This window comes from Odontesthes bonariensis, chromosome 20 (genome assembly GCF_027942865.1).
Source record: "Odontesthes bonariensis isolate fOdoBon6 chromosome 20, fOdoBon6.hap1, whole genome shotgun sequence".
Taxonomy (NCBI): Eukaryota; Metazoa; Chordata; class Actinopteri; order Atheriniformes; family Atherinopsidae; genus Odontesthes; species Odontesthes bonariensis.
The window spans coordinates 20681907-20707332 of NC_134525.1; the positions used below are offsets into that span (position 1 = coordinate 20681907).

Genomic DNA, 25426 nt, shown 5'->3' on the forward strand with positions numbered 1-25426 from the left:
GCAATAACTTCTTTTTGTTTTCTTTCCTTGTTTCTTTCTTTTTTTTTTTTTTCTTTGTGAATGAAATTGTTTATGGGGCCTTTGCATGAAAGCTGCAATTTGTTGTACTTGGGCAAATAACTGTGTTTATAAACTTTGGTCTTTCTTGACAAAAGTATGATCAGCTAAGTTTCAGACTGTATCCATACCAAATTATGGACTTTTTGCCTTTCAAAGTGTTTTTGTTGTGTATCTGCAAAAAGTGTGTGTGAATTAAAATCCACCAAACAGAAACACACTTTGCCTTAAAGTTCAAGTGGGAACTTTCTATGAAACAGAACTGTGCCGAATCAGAGAAGCAGTATTACTTCAAATGCAGACTACTCAAGTTTAATGCCTTTATGAAAACTGCTGGTACGACATTATGAATTTACTCATCAGCGTATATCTATCTATATATGAACATGTTTAAATGAAATTACAACACAGAGTTGTAGAATACAATGCTATTTTTTATTTTATGTTGGAAGTATTCTTTGGTATAAATGTACATAATTTGTATCATGTATTAATTGTGTAATTAACTGCCTCCCGGAGACTGCAAAAGAAGAGTAAATAAACCTTGAAGTTTATACACAAGTTTCTGAATCCTTTATGCAAAGCTTTGTATGGTGCTCTAAAACAGAGAAGAAGCCTGACTGAAGAAGTACATGTGACCCTTGATCAATGCTGAACTTTTTCAGGACTTTTTGGTCCCCTTAAAACAAATTTAGTACTTGGTACATGTGTCAAGAAAAGAGAAAAGAGAAATACATTCAGTGTTCACAAACATAACCACAGACAGAAATACACTGCATTGCTTGACAATCCTTTCCATGAAATCATTTTCAGTTAGATTTACAGAAGATAAAATTCATGGGTTTGGAGATTAAAACATTTGCAAAAGCATCAAAATATTATGCAAGGGAAAGCCTTGAACAATTCCCAGGCATGTTTCCACAACAATGCCTTATCTGCATTTCCATACTTGCACCACTAGTCTTTGAACGCCATGTCTAACGGCCGGTGACTAGCATTAGAGCAGATAGGGCTGCTCCCAACACTGTCTTCAAGACGGTCAGTCTTCCTCGCCGCCTCTGAAAGGAGCCTGTGCTTCTATCACGAGGCAGAAATGGGAATAGAGAGGGGGGAGGAAGGGGTGGGGGGATGAGAGAGAGAGAGAAAGAGAGAGAGAGAGAGAGAGAGAGAGAGAGAGAGAGAGAGAGAGAGAGAGAGAGCAATGAAGGTCAAAGCCCGTCATGGCTGCAGGTGGCTGGTTTCCCCCCCTCCCGTCCCTCAGTAACCCATTCTCCACACACAGCTTTCTCACTCTGCAACTCATACTCTATCTGCCTCTCTCTCTCTCTCACACACACACACAAATGTATCACTGGATTTTATTTTATTCTTGCTTTACACACACACCCACATTCCCAGACTCCATTCATTTCTGTTCCTCCTCACACCCGTTGTTTTGATCCTTCATTCAGCGCATCAATAGAAACCTTCATCAAAATATTCACAGGCAGAGGAGCTGCCTGAAGTTCAGACAGGGACACCAAAAAAAAAGAGAAGAAAAACAAAAATGGCTGTAAGGCTGCATGGACACATTCTCCTGGAACAAAAGCTATTATCTGAGAATAATTTGTCTCATATATGGAAGTGAGATTCAGGTGCAGGTGACCTCAACCCATCCATCTTTTAGGCTCTCAACTGCACCATGCAGGTCTTGCATCTGTCAAAACATAACACACGACAGTGTAAGTAATCAGCAAAGTGATATAAAGAAAATCTCCGTAGCAACTGCGGAAACTTTTAAAAAGGTGTCGAGCAAAAGTTTTTATCTCGCTGTGACTTTTCATGCTGTAAAAATGGAAGTGAGTGCAGGATAGATCAGGAAAGTATCAATGTCTACCTCTGCACACAAAAGAACCCCATCCTGCTATGACCTCTCCTACCATCCTCCCCCTCCCCTACTGTGTCATTTACCCACAGTTTCTAAATGCTTCCTACGGCCAGAGTGGAATCTGCTCAGAGGTGCCTGGGCTTTGTGGCGGAAACATAATTAAAGTGGTGAAAGATGTAAAAGGTGAAGAATGGGGATGACATCAGGCCAATTTCACACTTGGCACTCGAATGGCTACGTCCAAGCCAGGACTCTTGCCTCGCAACACAGATCAAAGCCCACTGTCAACGCACCAGTGCAGGAAAAAAAAAAGAGGCAAAAGGACACCTAACTATGCTAATCCCCAGGACGAATATATTTTAATCTTGTTAGAATACAAGTTAATGCCGTGGCTCAGTGGCTGAACTTTTTTTGGTAAGAATAAGAGGTGGACAGAACTACTTTTACCTTTTCTACATGAGGTGCCTCTGTCTGGCACCGCCGGACAAACTGTGAGAGTCTGAACAAACTTTCTTTTGGGCAAACTTAGTGTATTATCAAGCCACATACTGTACAAGCAGCAGATAGTCACAGGCCACTGAAAAGGCAAGCAGTTTTCATTAAGAACAACGATGGGAGGGAAAAAAAGAAGCTAAACATGCAGTGGCTGTGTCAGTGACCTGATCTGAATCCCCACTAGGGCACCTAACAAGCAAAGGAAATGAGTATTTTGTGGACCGGTTTGTCCCCTCTCACATTGAGCCCTCCTTTCTCAAAAGCACCTTGGTAACCCTTGATCTCTCATGTATGGAAAGTCAGGGCGCTGGGGCCTGCAGAAGTTGACTAGGCAGACAATAGCATGTGGATGCTTTCTGCTAAAGTCACACCCAGGCAACTCTCATTTCACACACCGTGTTTGAGTGACCCTTGAAAAAAAGATGCAAGACTTTTAAGCACAAATTCTTTCCGTTCATTTGGAGGAAATCCTGGAAAATAAGAAAAAAACCCACGACTTATTCACATTTCTTCCAGAATGCTGCTTCCATATTCTATTTCTAGAAGGTTTTTTTTCTGCTCAGTAACTAGAATTAGTGGATTACATTTCCCAAAGTTGTTTATAATGGTGCTGCTGCTCCAAAGTGGCTGATTGGTTGATGAAAACAGATTAGACTGTTTTGGACAAAATGTAGAAACAATTAAAGGATGAACGACTGAAGGAAATATCTTAGAGGTAGCTTTTGTAGGTTCAGAAAAAAAAAAAAAAAAAATAGCTGACGCGTTTGATTTGATCACAAAAGTTGCACCATTTGTTTTGTTTACACTTTAAGTCATGATGTATTTATGGACTGTATCTGAACATTTGTGATGTTTTTTAGGAAAATTCTTCTCCGATACTCTGAACACAGAGACAACGGATCACAACAGGCCCTTTAAATACTCTAAAATCTAACCCTAACATTTAAAATGACGTCTTGATTTTAGTGGGATGATTTGGCAAGTGGAAGTGGAGCATATTCAAAGAACAAACTAATAAAATCTTTATTTCTAATGCATGCAATGTCTCCAGATTTTCAATTTCAAGATATTTGCTCATGGACGAGCAGCAACCATGACTTTTGTTTCAAAATCAATAAACAGCTTGCTTATAATTTTCATGAGTCGATCAAATTCCTTGCGGACGAATACAGAAAAACGTGTTTCATCCAGAAAAGAGCCCAAAAGTCTAAATATATTCATCATACTTATTCGACAAAAAAGAAAGAAAAAAGAAGAAGCATTTTCCAATTTCAAATTTCTGGATCACTTTAGTTTAAAGCAAGTTTTGTTCAGGGCTGATTAGATTCCTTCCAATGAGAAATTACGATGAATGAGTTACATTTTCAAAACTTTCTCATTCTAATCATAGTATCAGTGTAGGTTAGATCACCTTCACATACTGTAACACATGGAGTTGTGTGGGATTTTTCTGTCATTTAGCCTTAGATCCTGTTGTTCAACTATTCTTATGAAAGGTTTTCATAATTTCCAGCTACAATTTGCTGGTCTTCAAATTATACTTGAGGTTTTTGTGGTGGCTCCTTTGCAGTGCAACAGTGAATATTCGTCCGATCTATTCTATAGTGGATACCTGCATCAAAACAAGACCTGTGTCATACAGAAGCTTTTAAAACAAGCTCGATTTTCATATATAAACATACACATTACATCCTGACCGGAGATTGGGTGTTCTGTGCTGTATCCGATGCACTGAAGTGAGAAATGTTGAACAGCGACCAAAAATCAGTGTGCGTTTCAAACATGTTTGTAACAACTATCAAAAAGCTAGAAGTAAAACATTCAGTCCCTTTGTGGGACAAGTAAACACAAAGCTGTCAGGTATCGATTTTTTTATGTGATGTGCTGCATTATTGTATCATAATTCACAAGTTGAGGGAGTCTAAGAAACAAAATACAGATCTTTTGAACAGATTGATTGGATCTTACATCACATTTCCTTACACATACCAAATAAAGATGTACAGTGTACAGTCATGCCAGTTCTGGCCCTTTTTACTGAGTTTTTGTTGCTTGCTGACACACAGCTAGACAGGGTCAAGGATACTTCTGACTCACCTCAGGCCCCCTGCTTTCCCTAAGGACTGGCCTGTCACTCACTTTGTGGTTACGGATCATGGCTGACAGAGGCACAAAGTGAGAGCTCGATGCTGCATCAACAGCAGCAACATCATCACCAAAACACATCCTTAGCGTGACATCTTCCTTCTAGTCCACCACCAGCTTTCTGCACTGTGGAAAGGAAGAAAAACACATTTACACACCAAGAGCCAATAATAAAGTGTCATTCAGCTTGAGGAGGAAGAGCTAAAAATAAAAATAAAAAAAAAGAAAGAGGATGTTTACCTTAAAATTCCACACACTGCTGGGTTGTATGTGGGATGCCTCACAATAGAGTTGTTAGGAAGAGGCATCCAGTCCTGCAAAGGTTCAAAATGATGAGGCATGATACTTAATTTCAGCTGGATATACACATCTTAGCTCTGTGAGCCACATTAAAAGGGACTAGAGATCACTAAAACAGTGTTGGGTTAGTGTAGCGTATACCCTTTAATTGGTATTAGTTAGATTACTTAATAAGCAAATATATAGAGCCATCTGACTAAGAGCAAACAGTTCCAATAATAACTGATCATTGTGTTTTGTTCTTTTGCATAAAAAAATATGGATGCTGAAATACTGTATCTTAACAGTCGAGAATGCAAAGGATACTGTGGCTAATGCACACAACCTAAACTAAGTCAAAAAACACACACATACATATATATGGAATATGAATAATTCAGATTCTCCACATTTTCTGTGATACAAAGCAGGAAATTATGCGATAATCAGTATCTCTGAGCAACTAAACCAACCTTTATCAAATCAGTTTCACAATTTAATGACAGCTAGCCTAAGAGCTGGATGAAGAGTTAAAAAAACATGAGTAGAAAAAAGGTAACAATGATTACCAAAATACATATATTTTTATAGATTTGTTCCTTTTGAATGCATTTGCATGTGAAACAAGTTGAGGCTTTATGTTAGGTTTCTACTTTTTAATCCGTTTCACATTAAAGAAGAATAAGGATTCAGTTGCAAGTTCATTAGGAACACCATACACTATATTATACTTCGGACATTATAGCAACATCATTTAAAAGTTAAAATTGTGCTGAATTCCTCAGTTGGTGTGTTATGGGAGTATGAACGTATATGCATGTGCATGCTCATGCAGAAGTATTCTATTACTTAGTATCCAAATATTAGATGGTAGTTTTTGTGACATTAATATTTTAGTTCCCGCCCCCATCTTCCTCAAAGAAAGAAAAAAGAAAAAAAAAAAAGACAGACAAACAGAAAAGGAAAAAAAAAGCTTACCCAACACTGTTGATAAAATCACCTCAAATGGTCAAATGATTTGTTGATTTGTTCTGGTCCTTGTCTTGTGTTTTGCAGCGATTGTGAGTTATTACATATTACGTTTTGGTTCTTTTTTAATGTTGTGTGTACAATTGAAATTGCGATGTTACAATTTTGAAAGTAATTTATAACCTGTTAGCATATTTTGTCCCAATATCAATCTTTTAGTGGATAGCAGGAAGAATAGCTGCAATGCCGAGGCGAACAGGAATTCAAATGAACTAAACCGGACTAAAACTGCCGTACGACAAATCCCACGTCATGTTCAGTTTGGGTTCAAACTATCGTAGAAAGGTAGTGTTCGGCTGTGTGATTACTTCAGATGATGGCGATAGTGATGCTGTTTAAAACAAAGGCCAAAATGACAAACATGTTAAGGTATGACGCAGTGCAACATGACCATGCCTTGGCAGCTTTATCAGCTTAAAGAAAAACTGAATAGAATCAAAGCCAGGATAACATATACAGCCATCTTATTTTATAACCAACATGAAGGCGAGATTCATAGCATGGCGGGTGTATTAGACTGCATCACTTTTATGGCAGTACTCCTACTGAGTCAGCAGTTGCATGAAGACATACTACAATAAATAATGGCTTTAACGGATGTCGGCTAAATCTATACAAAAGAAGTTAGCTATTTACTCATTTCAGCCATTTTTTTTAAACTTCTCTAGATATAACCCTGTACTCAGATGGTCAAATATACCTAAATTAATCCAGGGCTAAGTTGGCATACGAGACGAGCTACAGCTCAGTCGACCGTGCCTTAGCTCGCAGTAGTGGGCGTTTCCCCCCTTTCTCCCTCTCACTCATTTTGCTGCATGCTGCCATTTTAACTGCTCCTGAGTGGCAGGCAAGAGGGCGGGGTTGATACTGGCGGAGGCCATGATGGTGAAATCACTACACCCACTCCTGAAGTGTAGATTCATCATCAAATAAAGGTTCTGCATTAGTCTATATTGTCATTCTGGCAAAACCAAGGACATGAGCGGATGAGGAAATCACTGTCAGCATAGGGTAAACATTTCAACTGAAGAACAAAGTTATTACTCTTTTACAAATCAAGTGAGAAGAGAAATTTTGAAAAAAAAAAAATATATATATATATATATATATATATATATATATATATATATATATATATATATATAAGATCACGCTGATTATTTGTGCAGACTTATATAAAAATACCAAACTCATCTGATTGGTGAGAATACTACATTTTGCCATGTTTTCTGCCTCTTTCTTTTACATTGGTAAAAAGTGTGAGCTCTGAATGTTTTATGAAAAAAAGCACGTTCACAAAAGCCTGTTCTGCTGCATCTTGCTTCCATCAACCAAAAAATAAAATCACAGTCTGATAAAGAATAAAACTGAGTAAAAAAATGCAGAGATTTCCTCATCAAGACATAAAACACAATTCAAAAAGCCGAGCTCTGCTCAGAATCTGTTTAAAAGCAGTGAGTTGGGCATTTTTCTTGCTTTTGCCTTTCAAATTGTTTGTCGACTACAACATGAGAAGATGACAGAAACCAAATTCAGAAGTTACTTACTGTGCACGAGAAACGTAATGCCCATAAAGTGCATTCAGCTGGATCACAATTTGACCTCCTCTGATGTCTTGTATCCTAATTGAAATCATCAAGTGGGACAATCACTGAAATAAAGAAAAAGATTTGCCAGTAAATTCATCCCCGCGGTCTCTCAAAGCAGCATGTTTTTAATGTGGGTCACATCCATTCGCTGCTTTATTTCGCCACCTCCAACCCTGAAAATTAAAGAGAAAAAAATGCCTTCCCCTAGATGACCAGAGTAGCTTCTACCCAACTATATTTGAGGTCAAAGTTCATTAAATCCCCTTGGTAACACCACAGCAACAAGAAACAACGATGTCTAGACAGGTCATGGTGCCCCCCCCCCCCCCCCCCCCCCCTCCCCCCTCCCCTCTTCTCAGCAATGCCACCCCACCTCCCTGTGGTTCCTTCCGGAAGGAGGTGTCAGCAGCAGCCAAGTACAGGGTAAACAGGGCAGGGTGGGGGGGTGGCCTTTGGCCCGCATGGGGTCGGATCAGCACCTCCACCCTCCACTGATCAAAGATGAGTATCCTCCATGCCAGGGCCTTGGTCAAAGGGGGCAGGGTTGGGAGATGAACTCTGAGTTTCTGTAATCTAGACGTGTCCAGATCCGATTGTCTTCTTTCACGGCCCAAAATGGACCCTTCCGGTGCTGCTGATTACATTAGGGAGGACAACCTCTTTTCACAGGGGCACCCAGACAAAAGAGGCGCTTCCGTGCCCCTCGCCATCTGGTCCCAAAATAACAGAAAAGGTCCCAGGGAAGGGGAAAAAAAAAGAAAAAAAAAAAAAAAAAGAAAAAAAAAAGCCCAGCCAGCACACAGACTTAAATGAAAGGAACACTGTTTGAATAGATGGGATGCTTGGACAGATAAGCAAACATACAGTAAAGCCTCACATTTACAGAGAGATTGGAACCCAATCTACATCTGCAAATAAAGCTGTGTACGTTAGCTCTGTGATGAGTAGGCCTGCAAATTGAGAACTCTGCCAGACATACATATATACATGCATCATTATTATTGCAAGCCATCAATGCCCAGTGGCTCTTCATCAGCTTGAACTAATCTATGTCGTACCATTCAGGACCACGTTTAAAGATTTGGATGGAAATTAGATAAAAGGCACTAAAATGTGCGACGGTTCAGAGTTCCTAAAACAATGCAGTCAATAGAAATTAAGCAAAATAATTCAACATGTAGTACATTAGCCATAACTAGGGCTGAGAGAGCCAGTGCATGGAGTAGCCAAAGGGATTTTCAACACATTATGTTGATTGGCAATTGATTTCCAGCCTTAAATAATGCACACTGTATGTTTGCCATATCCCTGGTGGTTACTCTGCAACTTGTGTGCCTGTTTATGATGTGCATGTCATTAGGACTTCTTACTATAAGTGTGACAGTTTCTATATATTTTATATATTCATCTATCTTATTTTTAATACTGATGAAACTGTTCTTCAGCAATAGAGTATTTAGTCCTTCTCCAGGTCAGGTTTCCTTGAAAACTACACTGAATCCAAGTGCTGAGCAAAGAAGAGATACAAACTGGAATTCTCCAGCCTCATTTTTGATATTCTCACAGGGTTACTTCAGATTTGGGGTCCTTTATGGAAAAAGAAGAGCCTGGGTTTAGAATGGCATTACATTGTTGAGGTTATCAGCCAAATGCAAATCTTTGCCGTCAATCACTTTTCATTTGTTAAGTTTTTCAAAATCCAACTTGAGATGATTCTAAAGCACTTAATGATTTTATCTCTAAAAGCCTAAAATTTGTTAATCTTAGGAAACTACCGACTGAGGACTCCTCATTACAGTCTCTTGGAGATTATGTCAAATTCAAAATCCTGTATGTCTTTGTTCAGACTGCAATAATGTGGTCCGCTGACTTGAGTGGGCTCGTTTGAAAGGTTTGCAGGTTAAACAGGGAGGGAGGCACTTCAGGTAAGTAACCCTGTGTTATACTGTCACACGATGTATAACCTGGGACTTCTAGAGCTCTGTTTAGTTGATACTGATTATATGCTCTGTTATGCATGGTCTGTTTTTGTCTCCATTTGAGCCCAGGGAAATTTGGTAAATAAACTACCTCATTAGCAGAAAAGGTGATGATGTCCTTGATCTTGAATGGTTCTGTCAAGAGAAAGCTGAACATAAAGGACTGAGGGATAAAGTCAGATGAAGTAACTTTGTTCGTATTGTCTGCCATGCAGCTCTCAACATACACATGAAGTTCTTAAATGGTGTAAGTCATGGAACTGTGCTGGGTACAAAAAAAAAAAAAAAAAAAATACAAAATGTGTAATTAGTGCAAATCCCTGAGCAACTCAACCCTGAGACTTGAGACACTAACCATCGGCCATCGCTGTGATCAGCTGTCATCTTTTGAAACTCTGCCCATACTTGTAGATAGCAGGGCTAAGGTTATACGTTAAACCAACTCAGACAAGGAATTTTATTCTAAATAAATGCACAAATTGAGGGTTTTAGATGAACCTGTCAATCCAACTTTAACTGTAGGAGACGGGGATTTGGGAGATTTGATTAAACAGTACTGCAGAAACAAAATTTTTAATGAATCATGGCACATTTGCATATTGTTGGTACAACTAGGCCACGCAGAATTTCCAAGGCAAAACCCAAAGATGGGTTTTTAATGAAGTTTCTTGTTAGCTTTACTTGCACACCCGAGACACTCTGCTAAGATGAATTGATTGTAATGAAATTTCATGCAACTTTGAATTTTATTTCTTAATGCCTCAGAGTATACAGTACACCAAGTCTTACATAAGGAAAGAATGATATGTAGTTAAAGGGCAAACACAGCAATAAAGCGAATCATTTACAAAGTACCTGTTCATTTTCAATAGGTTCAAATTTGACTCTTTTTATTCCTTTTTCCCCTTTTTTGTTTTTAACAGAAAGTCCAAATAAATCACATATAGGCCACAAAGTCCACTATTTTTAATAGCCAAATAAAATAAAAAAAAAAAAAAAAATCAATAATAAATAATCATTTCATCTAGTCCTAAATGGTCAGAAGGCACAGATACACAAAATAAATTGAATGCAAATGACTCGTTTCTGGTGGGATTCTTGACAGCTACATCCTGAGTGGATTGGAAATTACCGTCTGTGTCTTAAAAGACCTACTTCAAGACATGACAACAAGCTCCTCTCATCCCTGCTGTGATGCGGCAACATCTTGCAAGTACTTTACATCTGATATGTTCATCTGTGTCATTTCCACGGGACGCAGTTTCTCTCCAAACAATATAGAAAGAACAAACTGATCAGGTGAGGTGCCGTGATCTTGCTGCAGTTTCTGTAGAAAGCTCAAAAGGAAAAAAAGATAGATATTTTACAATGTAGCATAAAAGTATGAGTAAAGCCTAGCTGTTCTGAATTACATTCAGACCAGAGTCAGACTGTCAGTTGCCAGAAACGCAAGTGTAATGATGACGCCTATTTTCACTAGGTTTGGTTCCTTCAGTGTGTCAATGTTAAACCTTTAAGACACTCACACAAACTCAAGCGGCCAACTTTGTTCGTCTTTGTTTACTCGAGGAGTACTTTTTGGCCTTGCAATTATTGATAGAAAAAAAGGGTCTATGTAGGAGAAGAGAATACCGAACTAAAGAACAGCTAAAGCCAGAATGTTTGCGGAGTTCGTTTGGTTTTTAGTTGAGTGTGCTGCAAGATCATAGCAATATAAAGACACTGTTGAATCATAAGAACACAAAATATTACATTAAATGCGTGGGAGTCTGACAGCTCTAGAAAACATCTAAATGTGTTTGAACTTCCTCTACTGGTGGAATACCAGCATGGATGTTAGAACCTTGTTTTCTATACGCTCAGGTGATTTCACTGCTCTTATATTCATGAACTGCTTTGCATGATTTTTTTCTTCTGCTCGGAAAAACTGGCAGTGTAAGGATTCACATGCAGCCACAGCCAGAAGTGAAGCAAACTCCTCATATAGTATGCACATGATCACACACCTGCTGTCTATTCCCCCCCCAAAAAATCTCACATTTTAAGAAAAGACAAAAGCGAGAAAACCAAAAGCTCCTCCACCTGCGGATCAAAATAAAACACCTGACGGATACCTTGCAGTTAATCACACATGTTGAATACTTCTACAGCATAAAGAAACAAAGACTGTATTTCTAGAACTTTTTCTCCAGTACTCTGCCTTAAGCCTTTCTAAACTTCACTGAAGATAGTAACAGCCATCAAGAGAGTTTGCTTACTTTTGTGGTTGCTAAATATTTCCTCAACGACACAATCTTTAAAGTTGTACGCTAATCGTTAATTAATGAGTAAAGCGAACCTAAATAACAGCAGCATTGCAGTCCAACCCATCCCAGATTTGTTGCATGTGTGTCTGCTGGGGGTTGCACAGGATTGGCAGACACCAGCTCGATATCACAGCAGTGGGATATGTGAAGTGAGTGTGACATATAGAGGGCAGGTGGTGCCAGTCATGTGGATACATCAGCATAGTCCCAATCTGTAGTGTCTGAACTCCATAATTAGTTATTTTTCTTTAGCAGTCTCCAAATTATGTCATCAGGCCTTACAGAGTCCTCATTATTCACTGCAGCAAACAAACTGCAAATAGCACTCAATCCTATGGAGACCTGAGAAATGCATTCCAGGGAGGGACTTGAATTGCTGTGTGAAACCAACAAGAACCAACATGACACCTGGCGTTTTACAGCTAAAGTGGGTTGTTGCACACTGCTGAGCACAATGGTGAGACATGCTTCTTAATTGTACGGGTTCTGAGCATACGGAGAGAGGAAGAAAACATCACGGCTCGTCTATAAAGGGCTGAACCTTTTTTTCTTTTCTTTTGTCTTTAAGATATCGACGTAGTGAAAACATGGCTCGGGCATTATCAGGGCTCATCTGCCCCTAATTGCCAGTGTAAAGAAATGTCCAAAAGCTTTCAATAGCATAAAATATCAGAGAAAAATCCAAAAAGAAAAAAAATGATTACGTTGAAAAAAAATAAAAATAAAAAATAAACCTTTAAAAGATGTTAAATTGGCACAAGTCACATAACTATGTTCTCTTTGGGGCAACAACTGCAATCAGTGGTGCTTTGCTGTCATGTTGGAGGTGTGGGGAAATATTCACAACAATCTGTTCAGATTCTAAAGCATTTGGGTCAAAGACATTCATTGTGATGTGCAAGGTGAATAAAAAACTTTAGGTGCACCAAAGGCAGACAGGTCTTAAATCTGAATTTTTTAGACTAAACATAGACAAGCTGAACATAATCTTACTATTTGGTAAAATGATTTCTTGTTGAATCTTTTCAAGGTATGTGAATGTAAAAGAAGCTTGTTTAAAAATGGGGGGAAAAAAAACAACAAAAAAAAACCCCACAGAATCGAGCTAAAATAGTACACAAGATGTAATGACAACTTTCAGTAAAATTCTAAGTATTCTTTCATTTCCTCTTCATTTCTAAACTTAAAATATCTGTCAGTAACCACATCAAAGTCACAACATTACAAACTGTTTTGAGTTTTTGGGACAATGTAATTTGAAAAGAGAATGCACGGATCCAAAAAAAAAAAAAACAACAACTCAGTTCTTTAGTATCAAATACAAAAGTGAACTACCACTTGTAGCTGTTCTTAAAAAGAAAAACAATACTTTATAATGAGCAACTATAACAAATAATGCAAAAGTTTAATGTTCACGAATGAGCAACAAACACTAGTAACTTTTGACTGTAAAGGTAATCAGTTGTTCACAGGCTCTCCACTATGATACGTGGAGTTAAGACAAACAATTCCAAATAAATAGGATCATATAAGCCAAAGCTTTTTGTTGCAAAGCTTGTGAATTGGTGTTACAGCTGGCACCTTGGAAATCGTACGGTGTGTACCTTTTCATAAAGGTGACATGTGCCCTGACTTAAAGCCTGCACAAACATTTTAAAGAGGATAATTAGTTCACAGTTAAAGGCAGCAATCATCCAGTGATGAGGATAAAAGGGCTCAAAGGAAAACGATCTGGAAATGGGCTGGTACCATTCACATCACAGTCGGATTCCAGAGGTTATATGCTAAGTCCTGTTAAGAGCCTCAAAGGGCGAACACTGAACACTGAGCACTTTTCCGTGACTGTTTAGAAACACAGCCAGAGTTTAAGCACACAAACATGAAAAATATCAATTTCACATTTGGTTTAACGCTTTCACACTTTGTGTCACTGACACCCAGAGAGAAGGGCGGTGGAAGACAAAACACAGCTCCTGGATAAGGATCATGTTAATGCCTATCAATTAGGATCAAAAAGGGATTAACCGGCATGGTTGCAGCGGTGGGATGGGAGCCCATGCAAAGTCACTGAATACTTGGGGTCGCACCCCCAACTTCATTAGGGCTGACCTTTCCACGCCATTGTGTGACAGGAGAGACCCTATAGTCTGTGGGTGCAGTCATAGCCACCTTAGAAGGCTTGTGGAGAGCCAAATATGAGACATGCAGAAAAGCTGCTGGAGATCAGTGAAATATGAAATATTCACTCTTAAAGTCCAGGGAGACTTATTAGGTTACTGCAACTTGGTGCAGGTAGGTATTTACTCATCAACTCCAACACTCAGAGCAAAGAAAATCATTTTCTTTTTCACCTTAGAGAGAAGTGAGATTTACTAATTAGTCATGGTGAAGCCTCCCCTCACTATGATGTACCGCATGGTTGACGAGCTCCAACACTACCTTGCTGTCTTAATTCATGAAAGGTCAAATGGCAAAGTGAAAGCAGGTATTCAAGGTGTGTTGGAAAAAGCCCCAATTAAGGAAAAATGCAAGCACACCCTAAAGTCTCGCATATCCGACTTAGGGGGAGAAACTTTTCGCAAAGCCCCTGCACTGGGGAAATTGTAATGCAGCTGCATGTTAGGAGCACTTCTTCAAAAGATATTCATGAATGTGAAAGATAAGAAAGAAAATAGGCTGACATACAGAAAAGATTCAACTCAAACCTGCTGTAAGGATATGATATAAATAAATACTAAATACTCATGACATAACTAACCCAGTCATGTCCAGCTTGAATTGCCTGGGTTTCTCTCTGGACCACTCAACATTAAAAGCAGTTAGTAGAGACAACATGTCCCAACTTTATGGTTACATCAGAGAATGGAACAAGTAACACGATTTTTCAAAGCATCTTTGAGAAATTCTGCATTTACAGCCGAGTGGCCTCAATGTTAAAGGATAAGACCGGTTTTTTGACATCGGGCCCTTGATTTCACATTATAACATGATGTTCTACTCACCCCTGCTTGTTGTTGGTCATTTGGAGCTGTTCCGAAGATATTCGAGAGGCGTCTGGCTGCTCTCTTGAGATATTCGGCCATGAAACGGTTTCCTATGGGCAAGTTTATACAGGCACAAACTATGCTTTTTATAATTTATTAATTACTGTACACTAGCACTGATAACGTGGAGGTGCGTCGCTTACTTAAAAAAATCCGGGTTACTGTAATTTTGAATTTTTGTCGTAAAGTGGGTGTTACTGACGTCATCGTCGTGCTACTGCCACAGACAGCCCACAGATCTGCTGCCTATTTATTCATTCGGCTAAAATTCAAAATTACAGTAACCCGGATTTTTTTAAGTAAGCGACGCACCTCCACGTTATCAGTGCTAGTGTACAGTAATTAATAAATTATAAAAAGCATAGTTTGTGCCTGTATAAACTTGCCCATAGGAAACCGTTTCATGGCCGAATATCTCAAGAGAGCAGCCAGACGCCTCGCGAATATCTTCGGAACAGCTCCAAATTACCAACAACAAGCAGGGGTGAGTAGAACATCATGTTATAATGTGAAATCAAGGGCCCAATGTCAAAAAAACGGTCTTATCCTTTAACTTGTAGTGTACCCTCAGCCTACTATGCAACAGCCTAACCAAAAGATTGTTCTCACTCTGGTAATAATAACTGCCTTATTTTTGTAAAAAAAATAAAAAATACTACAGCGATGCATCTTTAATTTAAAATACCTGTGGATTTTGATGATTTAAATGTCAGCCCTTAAATACTAATACTATATATTCCTATAATTGACCTTCATATGGTAACCCATATGGAAAAGTTTGCAAAGATACGATGTACTTGTTGTTTTAACTTTCCATACAAATGTTGAGCTGTCTGCCATGTGCAGCAAGGTGGAGTTAGGTTGGGTTAGACTGACAGTGATGCTTTTATGCTCAACAATGAAAAACAATATTTTGCCAACTCTAAGCCTTTTTATGAACAATACAGCCTTCATTAAACACTAAGCAGCAGGCCAAGTTAAATAAAGTTTAGAAGGAAAATCTTTACTTTGTCAACGTGACCCTTTTTCATTTGGAAGGCTTCAATCCAGCAGCACACGTTCACTTTCAAGTGTTGAGAACTCAGTGAAACCCAGAGTTAAATAAGCAGAAGTTCTTCTAAAGGCAGAGAAGTTTCTTCCCAGAAGGAAAGTACTTGTTCAAGCTGCTGTTCAGATTAAGCAGGCGTGTAGCCTTGCACTGCAGTTAAACAGTGGTCACCCTGACTCACAGCCTTCTTTGTGCTGTTTATGAGCGTGGTATAAATGAGCACACCCCATGTAGAAGTCAGTGCTGGATTTGCAGTCAAGTGAAAACAGGAGGCACTGCTGAAGCTGTCACCGCTACGCTGCTGACTGGGAACGGACATGCAGCATGTGCACATCTGAAGTTTGGCAGGATCACAAACAGTTGGAACAAATGCAGGCAAATACACAACATTTACACTGCCGTCATTGAGAGACCTTACCTTTCATGTGCCCCAAAAAGAATAACCGACGTTTAAATTACAGTCACGGTGGTTTTTCAAGCAGGCAGCCCTTTTTTTAAATGAGGACCTAATATTCATGAGATGCTGTGGCTTCAGCTTAAATTTAGAACCAATACTCAATTAATGGGTGGTGATAAACAAAGTTCTGACACCTCCAAGAAAGAATCTTAATGGTGGATGAACAGGATGAATTCCGTGTCGCTGAAATTTTATTTTAGAACAAAAACAAGATTCAAGAGTCCATAAGATGAGCAAACGCTATTCATCGTTTTAAGGCTTCATGAATACAATATAAATCAAATGGTAAAAAACAACTTATAAAACAATATGATCAATAGTTCAAATGAACAAAAAACATGGTTGTATCATCAGATGGGGTTTTTGTTCAAATAATTGCATCCAATTCAAAAATACTAACACTCAAAACAGTTTAAATAAATAATTTAACTGTGAAATGCCAATTCTCCTCAAATAAACTGAAGAGAATTTTGCAAAGTAACTTCACTTTTTTGCTCCCCCCCCCCGACAAAAGTCAACAGGTTTCAGTGTGAAATTGGGAAAAAATAAAATCCACTTCGCCAAACATTAATCTTTAGGTTCGGCAACTCTGACCTGCCTACTTTGGTCGTGACACCAAAACACATGCATAAACCCAGAGGTGCCTTTTTCTCCCCCTGTTTTTCGTGGCAACAGAGCAGAGACCCAGCTTAATGTTACTGACAGCCACTGTTGTGTTACGTGGCATCAGAACACTGTCTGGCTTTCACATAAGGTCTTAACAGTGAAGGAAAACAAGTATTCCAGAGGGTTAAGGTGACCTCAACCTTTCCATAAGACAAAAAAAAAGCAGTACCACATCACAGTGTAAAGTACTTTTAAATAAATGCTGCAATGGGGTGGTCGTAATTTTGAAGTGCAATTACAGCCCATGCAACTTCATTAACGTTTAAACCTTCATTTTCAATTCATGCAACATGAAATGCAAACAACACAGCATAATGTCATTATGGCTTTAATTCTAAATAAGCGCAATAAACAGAAAATAATTTTCAGATATTCATTACATTTATTGCATGCATATAGCTTGATTTATATAACAGAAATGACATGCGGCAGAATTAAACGATTAAAATAAAGAATAGATGCAAAAATGCGGTCGCCCAAAACAGAAACTGAACAGTTAAATTCCGATGACATTAAAGAAACAAATAGCACGACATTTGTTTCATATTAAATCGTGCGTTCAATGCATGACTCTGTGAAATAAAACAGCATTCTTTTTGTCGTGAAAATAATTTGTTTTGTCGACCAATTTTTATTCAGTGAATCTTAAAACCTTTCTGTTATATTCACTACGTGAAAAATTCCATTCATTAATAAATTAATTTACGTTGTGCCACTTACATTTTGCCAGCAATGTTATCTAAATACCTCATTGTTTGTAATATTATTTTTTTACAATCAACAGTATTAAATGTGTATCGCACACTACAGTTCAGAAGAAAAATAATTGGATAATGAAATGTTATGTTACTGTATGTTTGAATTTATTCATTCTTAAACATTTATGTTAAATTTTTATTTCTTATTTTAATAAACCGCATCAAACGCTGCACCAAAAGATCGTTTTGAAAAATCCAAAGAGAAAATTAAAATTAAAATACTCCGATAAAATGAAGTCTCGTCGATGTTTACCGGACCAAAATTAACTATTTTAATTATGAACCCCAATTCTAGCCATATATATTTCCAAATATCTTCAGCAGAAAAGTTTGCGTACCCCAGAAAAGTTTTGTCACTTTCCTACAGGCGTTACAGTGAGTTCTGATTCTCTTCGACTACAAACTACAGAACAAACCCTCCCTTTCGCCTAACCCTAAAATGGATGCTGATCGCTTTGAGTTATGGATGCCTAACACCAGCTATGGGTCACAGCTGTGCTCTTGGAGAATCAGCAAATGGACCCACGTGTTGGCAGACGGCCAGGAGACATTTGAAAAAATACAGTGAAGTCCTTGATTTAAAATACGCCACTCCAATATGTGTCATTACGCAGCAACAACTGGTGAGATAAACAAACAGCTATCTACAGCAGACAGTGGCAGGCCCTGCTGTCGCACAGAGCAATGCTTTGAAACATGCTCAGATTTGACTCAGTATATACACAGAAATAGGCTCAGAAATCTTTTCATTAAAGCTCAGGAAGCATTAGAGCCTAGATGAAAGCCTTTTTTTCACCAAACATCATCATGATGTTAGACCTCGTGACCTCAATGTGGGTGGAGACAATGAACCAATAGAAAAACAGGATGGAGAATCACAGTGCCTCTTGCATCAGCATTTTTCAGCTAAGCCTCAAGTGAAAGTTACGAGCTACATATCCATGATTGTCTTATGAAGAGATCAAAAATAAGTGTTAATAAAAAAAATATTGCAGCTGAGGAGTGTGTGACAGGAGTGGATTTGATTCGCCAATTCTCAATATAACATCATGAGAAATGGCATTGCAGACCAGGGAAGAACCTCTGTAAATACTGCTGCGTGCAGCGGAGTGATATTTCCCTCAGGCAATCACATTCACTCACTGCAGCATTCCTAGAATTGCTTTTCTCAACTTTAAACAAGCGTAAATGTGCTTTAATGAACAGGTCAACACAGATCTTACCATTCGGATGGGTTTACTCCCGGACATGAGGGCACGACAGTCTGCAAGAGACCTTGAATCTCCTGTGTGAACAAAAGAGAAAAGCATTATAAAACAAGTGTGTGGCTCAGTAAGAGGCAATACACACATTATTTTGTTGCAAAAACAGAAAAGTACAAACTACACTTCCAATCACAATACCAAAATAAATTAAGCATTGTGCATGCTGCATGTATCGCTTAGGGAATGTGAAAAAAACATTTAATTAACGGTAATTAACGGTTCTGAAACTTGTTTAAAAAGGGCTGAGTTGTTGTTTATCCTCAAATATTTTCTTAGCCGATTTATAATTCGAGACGCACACGTTAGCAACAATTTTATTTTAAGGTACATTTAAGTTATACACTTTGGTTTATTATCCGCATAAAGAGGCAATCACGCAAATCCTCAATTATCATCATGGTCACTATTTATCAAACAAAACAAAAAAGGATAACCTTTAATTTAACGGACAACAAACATATTACAAAAAAAATTTTAAACTCAGTTCTGATCGTACATAATCAATTTTAAGTATTTGAAAGGCCAAAACAAATAACTGTTAGCCACACTGTACTTTCAGAAAGGTGTGTTATAGTCAGTGTTTGCCAAATCATCGCTGCACACGCAAACTTAATTTAGGAGCATGAAACTCCTGCTTTGCGCTAATTTCTTACCTTCCTAACTGCAATTCCAGTCATATTTGCCAGATACTGGATCAGGTTTGGAACAGGCCTGAAAAAATGCTGCATGTTTTAAATGGGGCTGCACGTCCCAATAAAAACACAGTCCACAAGCACTCAAACCATTAGGCAATAAGACAGGGTGAGATTAAAGGAGCTGTCTGACAGCAGACGAGTATGCACAAAGTAGGTGATAATGAAGAGATCTGTCCAGGCTGGTCAATGATATGACAACAGATAAACATAGACTCAGCGAGTGGAAGTAACTTGTAATGTCAGAGTGAAGCTGGGGGCATTTTTTTTAAAAGGTAAGTATCATTTGTAGCCTTGTTTGCTCAACAAGGCTCAACAAGCCTGCTACAGTTGCTTTGACTTTTTTGTAATAATAATGATAATATAAAACCTGTAACCCTGTGACTACACATTACGTTTTACCTACAGTGCACACTGTGAATGAAGCAGTGTTACACAAAACATACCGGGAAAAAAAAGTTGCCGTTTACAAAACAAGACTTTCTGTGTTAATAAGAGATTTTAACCTGAAGATCACATGTCATATACATGCATAACAGTGATTTTGGTATTAAGATGGATTTCACTGGCTCTTAAAATAGCAGCACATGGGCTATAGTTATTGACACACTAAAAAAGTAAACTGTCTCAAAATATATTTTCAAAGCCGAGTAGCAGTGAGAGTAGCTTTTGTTTGTACTTTCATATGGTCTGCAGGGTTTAAGAGACACTCACAAGAAATATAAGAGTAGTTGGTTACTAAATACATTCAACAAGCTGCAGTGTAGTTTTCAGATGGTGTTGGTTTTCTGCGAATACTATATATATACATATATATATATATATATATATATATATATATATATATATATATATACACACACACACACAGATATATCATAAAAAAAATCTTTCAGAATTTGATGCCATGTACATGCAGAGCCATTGTGGTTCTTCTATTTTTTTAAAGCCCTGCAAGCATCTGGCAGTGATGAATCAGACAAAATGGCTACCAGGTGTCCCAAGAACAGACAGATAAGCAGCAGTCGAGAAATGGGGGACAGGGGTACAACTAATATTTTGAGAATCACAAAAAAAAAAGAAAAAAAAAAAAAAGGAAACTGGCCAGTTAAAAGGACTAAGTTGACCCAAGGGTGCTAACTAAAGTGTAAATAAACCTTCGACCAACAAACACAACAAATTAGAAAAATACACGAAAAACGTGACCTTCAGATTTCCCTCCATTTGCTCGTTTCATTATGGCGTAATTTAAATATAGAGCATCGCCATACTTCCCATGTTTTGATTTGTTTTTTCCCAAATATTTTCTCCTATAAGTCATGGGTAGCAACAGCGCTTTAGCGGCAGCCATCTTGCCCCAAAAGAGCAGACACTGGAAGGCGGGAGGAAGGCTCTCCCAAGTCATATGACTGCTCTGTCTGCAGACAACTGCAGTGACAGAGCAAAAGCGTCTAGACAAGCAGCAGATCAGGTACACTGGCACTGTCGCACACAGCTCACTTGGATTTTTTTTCTTTTGTTAAATCCTCATCAACATATTTCTTTCGCCTGAAATGTAAAGTGTTGGAAACTGTGTGACGATGAACCTCGTCAACCCTGGTCAGGCATTGTTCAAACTAGATCAATTCCAAAGTGAAGATATTCCAGGCTGCGGGAGGAAGAATAAATGCTGCGCAAAATATCAAAAACGTTCAATTTGGTCTGATGAAGCAGAGTTCTGGGTCGTGGTTCTCTGTGTGTTTGCATACCAAAACAACGGAACGATACTCTAAATGCAGTTTTATGGAAAACGTTTTCTTTGCTCTGAAGCATGTCGGGTGAAGTTAAAGATGAACACTGAAAACAAAGACTTCAAACTACAAGAAAAATAAAGATAGTTTTTTTGTTGTTGCGATAAACATCCCTATGAATCCACCTTCTTCATATTAGCAAGCACAGTCTAAAAGTGAATACACAGTTCCTATTTTGCCCTACAATGTATACAGCAACTAACCTCTCTGTGCTTTTGCAGGCTCCCTGCTGAATGGTGCACTCCTCCTGAACTCCAGTGATGAAGGATGATTTCCTGCAGAGCATAAACAAGGTCAGGACAGGACAGAAAGGTGACAGAGGGTTCATATTGCATCGTCCTTATGCCACATAACACGTGTTTTTCTGTATCAGATTAGTAGCCTAAACTGTAAGTGTGCGAGCAACCCAGTGCTTTGTAATCATAGCTAGTTAAGGCAGGGAAGCTGAAAGGGTTAAAACAAACAAACAAACAAAAAAAGGTTATGATCCACTGAAGGTTTTCTCCCTCAGGTGTCTGCTGCCTCGCGTCAGCACAGGTGCGTCACCTGCGCATCTTCCTGGAGTGGTGAGAATGAGGTCAAGTCCGCACAACAAATTAGCTACGGGCTGTTGTTTGAAATGTGGTGGAAAAGACTGTCTCCGTGAAACACAGTGCGAATCATTTCACAACGTTAAATTAATCGAGCCCCTCACAGTTTGTCAATGAACGGAATGATTTTTGATAGAGAAAAATGGGACTAAGAAAAAAAAAAGAACAAATAAACACCTTTTAAAGCAGTGGTGTAATGCTGCGGTATCTACGGTATGTTGGGCAGTTTGCACTCTGGCGCTTGCCTTGCCTACCTGTGCATAAAGAGTCTGCTGATGGACTGCAGGAGAAAAAACTTTCACACCGTTAATCTAAGAAAAAAAAATATATATATATTTTGACTGAGCGTGGCGACTCGTGGGCGAAGGCGTCTGAGGATGAGAGCGAAGATCACATTTCCCAGCAGGCGGCTTCCTTGTAAATGCGCAGAGGCATGTAAAAACTCCATTTCCAAATTTATCAATTTCAGACAGACTCCAGACAGTCTCCCAACGGTTACGTGCCTGGTTCCCTTGCGCGTGCACGCCGAATGGCGCGGGAAGTGGCGATAACAGATCCTGAGCGACGGCCCGCGCGGCCAATGGCGAAGAGGAGCCCGATCTCTCGACCAACCGCGACGGGCGACAAGTGTCAGCTCCCGCCCTTCATCCTCCTCCTCACCCGTTTGTTGACTGTGAGGGCGCTGAATAAAACAACAGTCTGAATTAAGCAGTTCATAGCATCGACATGTGGGTCACTGACTGCAGCTTATTCACTAAGGGAGAACAGCAGACATGCATGGCAGTCTGTGTTAAACAGAAATGATATCATATGTACTTATCCCAGTCATAAATCATTTAGAATAAAATAGCTATTGGATTGTAGACTGCCTCTTTATAGCCTACACACAAATACAATGACTTGACTGCATGATAGATAGATAGATAGATAGATAGATAGATAGATAGATAGATAGATAGATAGATAGATAGATAGATAGATAGATAGATAATGATCCCTTAAATAAGAAATATAGGTTGTGCCAGAGGTATGCAATTTGGCAAACCCTAATTTTCTTGGAGTACAAAAAGTTCCTATTTTCACATTAGGCAACAAAAAAAACCTCCTCAAACCTGAATGCAGTCATCTTCAAAAAGTCTGACAGGGTTAGTTCATGACAATGGTTATTTGTTTTTCTAAATGCAGTTTTTTTTTCCCCCATTCACTAAAAAAAAACAATCATTCCTCAGCCCTAGTATCACTTTTCTCAAGACAGCTGCTGATCCTCAAAAACTGACATCAAAACCTTTTTGTATCACACAAAACAACTTCCAAGTCAGCATTTAAATTCCGTCAAAGTCTACACAAGCCATACAGACAAGTTTGTTGTAAAGAACCTCTGTCCTTTGGATGGGAAATAACAAGTCTGGTCTCCTTCAGCTTTGCACCCTTTAATTTGCATTGTTATGGAAAACCGCTGGATTTGGATAGCACAGAATCATTGAGGTCACCATAATAGAGTGTGACAGCTCCCCTTTTCAAATCTATTTGGAAGTAAAATCAAAATTCCTGGGAAAGTAAATCCAGCGAGCACAGAAATATCGCATACAGCTTTAGTAACAGATGTGTTGAATGAACGTTTATTAAGATCTGTAGCAAATATTAAGTTGAATTGCACCTGCAAAATTTGGGGGGAGTTAGAAAGTACTTGGCCCTTTGTCTTTGTTACTGTTAACTTGTATACTATCAGAAAATATTGTATCTATTATGTCCAATACTTCAGTAACTTCCCGCATTATATAAACTGAATCTCATACTGTAAAAGAGAAAAGGAAAGCATTAGTCAAATCAACATTTTGTGTGTTCAGTCCCAACAGTCTATTGGAATTTAAAAACTGTTTTTGGGGGGGGGGGTTTGCCAGAAAAGTCCCTTTTTACGCTTTCTCAAATTAAAAATCTCACGGCTGATCCTCTCCATCGCCCTGCCTTTCAGATATTGACCTTGTGGTGTAACAAAATAGCCTCTTCCTCACTGCGGGACCCCATAATGAGCCATTACAATGAGGCTTCAGTTCAAGTTCACTGCTCACCTCTCTTTGGTGTCTCTCGGGGTCTTTGTTGACGTTTGTCAGCCCGGGAGGAATTTGGGGGGTTAGATTTCTGCTTGTGGCTCAACGGTAGACTCAGACAACTTTGACTCGCAGGCTTGAGCACAAAAGAGGAAAGTTTATCCACGTGATAAACAGGTTTTAAACTTAGAGGAAAGAAAAACCAAAGGAGTGAACTGAATAAAGAGTCGGCCACATTTAGAATTTAAGCCAAAGTTATCAAAATTTGAGAAGGGCAAGCATTTATACATTTTGCTGCTTTCGCTGGGGTACTGAAATTGAAAATGAAGACTCTAAATTTGAGGGTTTGACATGGTGATCTGTTGAGTTATGACTCCTGCGAACAATGGTGAGAAAAAAAGATAGAGCTGATGTTTGTTTTCTTTACTATACATGTGCCAATCTAATTTCACCTCCAGACAACAACAAACAAACTTTCTATGAGGCTATTTTTTTATAATTTCCCTTTAGGATTAATAAACATTAGTTTTCATTTTTCACTTGATTTCTTTTCATATTTCTACAATGATAATTCCACTTAAAGTTCCCCTAAAGTAGAGCTGGTATGTGGTATGAAAGATGAAAATGTCATTAATCAGCTCACGTTTTAGAGGACTGTTTTGAAGATTTCCAGAAACTCTAAGGTTTTAGGAGGCTTTTTTAAAACACTCAATATTTTGTATGACTCTGTTTTATATGCAGTGCCTTCTGTCTGTTTGACCTATCTTCAACCTGTGATTTCTTGCTATTCTGTGACGGCAAGTTTACATTTCACCCCCCCATCTCTGAAAGCTCTGTTGGTAGATTCTGGTGCCCTGGTGCTTTTCTTTTTCTAATTCCCGAAAAATGACAGATTAAACGTTTCATTAACACTGAAAGCAAACTTATCTCTAGGTTCCATCTGAAAATCTGTGAAACTGTCTCAAAACGCCATCTATTCACTTGTATTCTTGAACTCAACTTTCTCTTTTTTTGTGCGTGCAGGCTACAAGGATGTGAAAACAGATACATACAAGGGAAACACTTTGACAACATTTTGTGAAACTGTCAAGAATGGGGTATAGACTTGGTTTAATGGGCGAAGATTCAGTGTTTGTGGGTTTTAGGGGTCTAGCAGTGGAGTTACATACACGACTTTCCAACACTTGAGTTTGTTTGAGCTCGATTTGCACTATATTTAATTTCAGGCTTTGCTTTAATGTCAGGGTTTGATTAGGTTTTGGAATTGGAGCTAATTGATTAGAGTTAGGAAAACTTCATGGCTTGTTGTGAAATAGACATTC

General features: G+C 38.6%; 1 long non-coding RNA gene across 2 annotated transcripts; it reads right to left on the reverse strand.

Moving 5' to 3' along the window:
* Positions 1–1188: 1188 nt before the first annotated feature.
* Positions 1189–22568, reverse strand: LOC142370298 (uncharacterized). Of its 2 annotated transcripts, XR_012767838.1 has the most exons (8): positions 22311–22568; positions 21670–21741; positions 19638–19695; positions 18943–19004; positions 7420–7523; positions 4805–4878; positions 4517–4690; positions 1189–1753 (listed from the first exon to the last, which is right to left on the reverse strand). It is a non-coding gene; the product is annotated as an uncharacterized LOC142370298 (long non-coding RNA). The 2 variants fall into 2 exon arrangements; XR_012767839.1 differs by lacking the exon at positions 19638–19695.
* Positions 22569–25426: the final 2858 nt, after the last annotated feature.